The 7,245-nt window shown below is 35.7% G+C and overlaps 1 non-coding gene across 1 annotated transcript; it reads left to right on the forward strand.

Annotated features, from left to right (window-relative positions):
- The first annotated feature begins 6,311 nt into the window (after positions 1-6,311).
- Positions 6,312-6,413, forward strand: LOC122096870. The gene has a single exon (XR_006145419.1). It is a non-coding gene; the product is annotated as a U6 spliceosomal RNA (small nuclear RNA).
- The last annotated feature ends 832 nt before the right edge of the window (positions 6,414-7,245 follow it).

The raw sequence follows: 7,245 nt of genomic DNA on the forward strand, positions 1-7,245 counted from the left end.
ATCTACAGCCATTTTGACTGTGCAACTACAGGACTTTGGTTGATGCTTGCCTTAAAATAGTATTTTAGCAAAAAATTGGTGTCACTTTCATATCAAGTGTGCAGAACAAGCCGGAAAACAGGAGTGACAGAACTGTTAATGAATAATCCAGAGGAGAGTTCCCGCAAAGAACTAAAAACACTACTGGTAAACGTGGTGAATGAAAAGACTGAAAGCTTGCAAAGGACTCAGTTTGAACGTGATAGGAAGAGAGAGGAGGCAAACCAAACAACAGGAATCTCATGACTGTGAGGAAACTGCTCAAAGATTGATACAGCAATTGCGTGAACAGGTTGAGAAGAAAGGCAAATAAAGCAATTGCGTGAGCAGGCTGAGAACAATCAAAGAGAAAGAAAGGAATTGTGTGAGCAGGCAGAGAACAGACGAAGAGAGACACAGGAATTGCATGAGCAGGCTGAGAAAAGTCAAAGAGAACTACAGGAATTGCATGAACGTGAGGAAGCTAATCAAAGGGTAACACAGGAATTGTGACAGCAGTATGAGAATAGACAAAGATCAATAGAGGCATTCATGGAATCCATAAACAGACATCTGAATGAATTCAGAGAGACCACAAAGGGAATGCTGAATGGAGCCCGACAGCAGGAATGGGAGTCCAAGTAAACCATAACCAATTAACTAAGTGATTTGAGAACACCAAATTAAGCAAGTAAAGAAGTTCACACAAAATCTAAAACAAAGCTCCAACAAAGAATCTGAAGCCTACAAAGCTGACCAATTAAAAGGAAAAGAAATAAAAACCCAAGTAGAAAGACTTAACAGTAGGTTAGGCCATGCAGTAGATCTGATCTCAGGGATTGAAGAGAGCCTAGGTATTAAAAAGAACATACAAGTATCCAAGACAAATCGAAGAAACATGATAGATCTATTCAACATTTGGAATAGACAATCAGAAGGCCTTCTCTGAGGACAATTGGTGTAGAGGAGCACCTAGAGACAGAAGTTAATTGTCTAGGAAATTTGTTTAACAGGATCCTAGCAGAGAACTTCCCAAACATACAAAAAGATAGGCCTATTCAAATACAAGATGGTTGTAGAACCCCAAATAGACCAGACCAGAACAGCACTTCCCATTGTCACATTATAATCCGCACAGGATCAATTCAGACCAAGAATAACTTCCTAAAAGATGTCAAGGAGAAAAGATCAATCACCTATAAAGGAAAACCAATTAGAATCATCTCATATTTTTCAGCAGAGATAATTAAAGCAAGAAGAGCCTGGAAGGCTGTATGCCATGCCCTAAAGACAAACAATTTTCAACCAAGAATACTGTACCCAGATAACTCTCCATCATAACCGAAGGTCAAATAAAAACCTTCCATAGCAAAGAAAAACTGAAAAATATATCTCTACCAAACCAACCCTACAAAAAATACTTAAAGATGGCCTACACACAGAAAACCAACAAGACCACAATAATGGCTAAGAAACCACACCCAAACTGAGAATCCAAGAACCATAGGAAGAACCAAGTTTCCACAGCCCCAACGGAGGTGGATAGCATGGCAGGAGCTACCAAACACCTCTCAGTCCTAGCTCTCAACATTAATGGACTTAAAGCTCCAATTTAGCGAAATAGTCTGTCTAGTTGGATTAAAAAGCAAGATAATTCTATCTCTTGCCTTTAGGAGTCACACCTTGCCAATAAAAACGAAAACATTTTGATAATGAAAGGCTAGAATAAAATCTACCAAGGAAACGGCTGCTATAAACAGGAAGGAGTTGCAATAATAATATCAGATAAAATATGCTTCAAATTAAAATTAGCAACATGCAAATACTAAACCAACATGAGTTAAAGCATAGTAAGGGGCCTATATCAAGTTTTGAAATAGACACAGCAATAAGAGACCTCCCATCTAAGAAAATCCCTGATGGATTTACAGCGGAATTATACAAGACCTTCAAAACAGAGCTCACACCAATACTCCTCCAACTCTTCAATGAAATTGAAAGAGAAAGTTCTCTACCAAACACATTCTATGAAGCCATCATAACCTTCATTCCAAAACCAGGCAGGGACTCATCAAAGAAAGAGAACTATATACCCATTTCTTTGAAGAACATTGATACAAAACTTTTCAACAAAAGTTTGGCCAATCGACTTCAACAATTCATCCAAAAAATCATACACTAATATCATACAGGATGTATTTCAGGGATGCAAACCTGGTTCAATATACACAAATCAATTAATTTAATTTATCACATCAACAAGAGCAAGGATTAAAACCACATGGTTATCTCAAAAGATGCAGAAAAAGCATTGGACCAGATCCAACACCCCTTTATGATGGAGGTTCTGGAAAAATTAGGAATCCATAGAACATTCCTCAATACAATAAAAGCTGTATATGGAAAACATACAGCCAGCATTATAATTAATGGTGAAAAACTAAAGCTATTTCCTCTTAACTCAGGAATGAGAAAAGGATGTCCACTCTCTTAACTTCTCTTCAATTTAGTATTAGAATGCCTAGCTACAGAAATAAGACAATATGCCAATATAAAAGGGATCCAAATAAGGAAAGAAGAAGTAAAATTCTCCCTCTTTGCAGATAAAATGATCTTGTACTTAAAGAATCCCACGGACTCCACTCCAAAATTACTCAAGCTAAATCAAAACTGTCAAAATAGCAGGGTATAAAATTAACGCTCAGAAATTAATGGCTTTTCTGTATGCCAACAATGAGAAAAGTGAGGTTCAAATCAAGAAAAGTTTTCCATTTGTAAGAGCCCCACAATAAATGAAATACCTAGGAATTAACGTAACCAAAGAAGTGAAGGACATTTATGATGAAAACGTTAAAAATCTGAAAAAGGAAATCAAAACAGAACTTAGAAAGTGGCAAAACCTCCCATGCTCCTCGATAGGAAGGATGAACCTTGTGAAAATGGCAATATTTCCCAAGGCTATCTACAAGTTCAATGCCATACCTATCAATATTCCAACCGCATTCTTCAAGGAAAGAGAAGAGGCAATCCCAAAATTCATATGGAACAACAAAAGACCCCCAATTGAAAAAAGCAATCCTTAACAGAAAGAACAGTGTTGGAGGAATATCAATACCAAATTTCAAACTCTACTACAAAGCCATAGTAATTAAAACAGTTTTGTACTGGCACAAGAAAAGACCTCAGGAACAATGGAATAGAATTGAAAACCCAGAAATCAACCTACAGACCCATAATCATCTAATATTCGATAAAGGATCTAAAAAGATAAAATCGAAGAAAGGTTATTGAGTAAATGGTACTGGCAAAATTGGTTAATCACTTGTAGAAAATTAGATCCTTATATATCACCCTGTACCAGAATCAACTCCAAATGTATCAAAGACCTCAGAGTCAAAGCAGATATTCTGAAAACATTACAGGATGGAATATGAGAAACCCTAGGTCTCCTTAACAAAGGCTGAAATTTTCTGAAAAGAAACGCAAAAGCACAACAAATGAAAGTTTGGACAAATAGGATTGCATGCAGTTGCAGAGCTTCTGCATGGCAAAGGACATAGCTAGCAGGATCAATAGAAATCCCACGGAATCAGAGAGGATCTTCACTAGCCATAAAACCGACAAGGGTTTCACATCTAAAACAGATCTGGAAATCAAAAAATTAAATCCTCCAACAACAAATATTCAAAGAAAATACTGCCCAATAAATAAGTGGGCTAAAGACATAACTTCTCTGAAGAGGAAAGGAGGGTGACCAATAAAGACATGCAGAAATGCTCAACCACCCTAGCCATAAAAGAAATGCAAATCAATCAACATTGAGATTTCACCTCACCCAAGTTAGAGTGGCTATAATCAAGAACTCTAATAACAACAGATGCTGGAGGGGATGTGGACAGAAGGGAACCTTACTTCATTGCTAGTGAGAGTGTAATCTTGTTCAACCACTTTGGAAAATAGTATGGAGGTTCCTACAAAGACTCCACATAGAGCTCCCCTATGACCCAGCAATCCCACTTTTGGGCATTTGCCTAAATGATCACAAACAAGACCATACTAAAGCTATCACATTACCATAGCTAAGATATGGAACCAACTCAGATGTCCCTCAGTAGATGAATGGATCAAGAAAATGTTGTATATATACACAATGGAATTCTATGTCTCTATCTGAAACAATGATATTGCCCCATTTGTTAGGAAATGGAAAACTTGGAAAAAAATTGATTAAGTGAAGTAAGCCAGGCCCAAGAAACAGAGGTCCCATGGTTTCCCTTATTAGCAATTACTAGTGTATGTCTGAGACATGCAGAAATTGTTAGATAAGTTGATGTTAGGTGAAATGAACCCCAAGATAAGAATTCAATTTTTTTTTCTGTAATTATTTCTAACGTATTTATAAGATGATTTCTTTGTTACTTTGTATGTCCCTTCTGCATGGTATAACACCTGTTTTCGCTGTATTTGATGTTGGTATAATTTGTGGAGGGGAAGGGAAAAATTTTTTTAAATATGGATACATGTGGACCCATTGCAACAATGAGATATACAAGACATTATGTCGAAAAACAAATTTTACAACTTTGGATGGGGGAAAGGCAGAGGGGGAAACGGGACGTAAGAGAGGTGAGATGGGAAGGGATAGTAAGGGGAAACAAAGGAGTATGCAACAATGCTTGATAAGAAATGTACTCATTACCTTGCCCATGTAATTGTAACCACTCTGTCTGGTATTTTCACACTTAAAAAAAAAACACGGAAAACCATAAAATATAAAGTATTTTTGATAAAAAATAAAAATGACTCAGAATAAATAATCAATGCAAAAACAATCTTTACAGAAGCAAACTCTCAGAGATATTACATGACTTTGAAAAGGATAAAGTGGCTGAATTTAATATAAATTTAGAAGTATGACCATTCAAAAATATAAAAAGATATTCTTTATTTCATCATATAACCCCAAACAGAAAGTAAATGTTGTTTAGATGATTTTTTAAAATACAGTCTCTCAGGTGCTGGGAGGGTGGTTCAGTGTAGAGTGCTTGCCTTGCATGCATGAGGTCCTGGGTTTGATTCCTCAGCACCACATAAGCAGAAAAAGATGGAAGAGATGCTGTGACTCAAGTAGTAGCAATAGCCTTGAGCTGAAGTGCTGAGAGACAGCACCCGGACCCAGAGTTCAAGCCCCACAACCAACAAAAATAAAACAAAAACAAAACAAAATATAATCTCTCACTTTTGTGTGCTCAACATTGTAACACTATTGCTTCAGTCTAGGGCTATGATTTTAGGTGTGGACATTTATCAACACTTCTGATTCAGATTCTAATTGATAAAATTTTTAATCAATGTTTTGTTATTAATTTTGCTCTTTGTAAATTCACATATACCTATAAAAAACAGTGTGGCCATCCCAATAACATTCTCAAAGTATTTCCTAATGATGTCTTACAAAAAGTTGTATTATATTACAACAAGGAAAGCAATGCTATAAATAAGGAAAACCAATACATAAATATTAATGATTAATAAAATAAAAAACAAAACATTTACCTCTATTTCTAGTATTTGAAATGTACTACATATTCGATTTATTATTTTCTCATATTGCTGTACATTTAAAACTGCCTAAGTCTATGATGTTCAACAAGAATTTTATAGACTATGAGTAGCCTTTAAAGTTACCAACTAAGATTATTATTTATGGTTCATCTCATCATTTGTATATGGCTTATACCATCATTAATTCCTCGCTAACATATAAAGTAAGGAATCCCTTAAATTTTAACAGAAACTGTGAAGTTAATGTCTTAAATCTTCACTCTGCTTCTTTACACAAACACTTTGCAAATTCTCGTTAGTAAAGTTTCTATAAACTCTGAAATGTACATACTTAGTAGTATATGACTGCTACCATGAATCTTAAATGCTTTATGGAAAAGTTTTACAGCGTGCTAAATAGTCTTAATTTTGGCATATATGAGCAAATTCCCAAAATTTAACATATTTAAAACATTAAAACTTTTAACAAACCTTAACACTTTCTATAGTGTTCATTATGGCAGGTTCCTTGTACAGAATAATTGAATTCCTCCTCCTACACATCAGTTGAACAACAAATATATGGAATTATTTTGTTTTGGACATATCAATCTTGACTTTATTCTTAAATGTGTTCTTATGTAAGAAATACATGGTTCTAAAATTTCACAACAATTCTTTTGAATTTAATTTTTGTGGAATTGTCTAGTTTAAGAAAATCAATTACACTTTATATATAAAGTTGTTCTGTGCTCAATTCAGTAGCACATATACTAACATTGGAACAATAAAGAGAAGAATATCCCCTGACTGAGGATGACACTCGACTTCGTGAAGCATTCCAGATTTTTAAAAGAACAGATGCTGGATAGGATGTGGACAGAAGGGAACCTTAATGCCTTGTTGTTAGGAGTTTAAACTTGTTCGAAGACTTTGGAAAGTAGTATGGAGGTTCCTCAAAAGACTACATAGAGCGCCCCTAACACCCAGCAATCCCATTTTGGGCATTCACCCAAATGATCACAAAAAAGACCATACTAAAACTACCAGCAAAACTATGTTCATTGCAGCATTATTTACCAAAGCTAAGATATATAACCAAACCCGATGTCCCACAGTAAACGAATGGATCAAGAAAATGTGTGTGTGTGTGTGTGTGTGTGTGTGTGTGTGTGTGTGTGTGTGTACTGGAATTCTATGACTCCATCAGAAAGAATGACATCACCCAGTTTGTTAGGAAATGGAAAGACTTGGAAAAAATTATATTAAGTAAATTAAGTCAGGCCCAAAGAAGTGAAGTAAGCCAGGCCCAAAGAAACATAGGTCCCATGGTTTCCTTATTTTCAATAACTAGTATGTGTCTGCTACAAGTAGAAAACATCATATAAGTTGATGTTAGGCAAAATGAACCCCAAGATAAGGATTCAAATGGTTTTTCTTTCTTGCGATTGTTTCTAAGATATTTATAAGATCATTTCTTTGTTGCTTTGTATGTTCCTCCTGCAAGCTAAAGCCCCTGTTTTCACTGTATTTGATGTTGGTACTATTTGTGGAGTGGAAGGGAAACACAAATCGTTTAAATAGGGATGCAGGTGGACCCATTGGAACAATGAGATGAACAAGTCGTTGTGTCAAAAAATGATTTTGGCCGGGGGTTGAGGGATGTGGACAGTGGGGGGACTG

The sequence above is a fragment of the Dipodomys spectabilis genome, unplaced genomic scaffold, assembly GCF_019054845.1.
Source record: "Dipodomys spectabilis isolate Male_0828 unplaced genomic scaffold, ASM1905484v1 ptg000396l, whole genome shotgun sequence".
Taxonomy (NCBI): Eukaryota; Metazoa; Chordata; class Mammalia; order Rodentia; family Heteromyidae; genus Dipodomys; species Dipodomys spectabilis.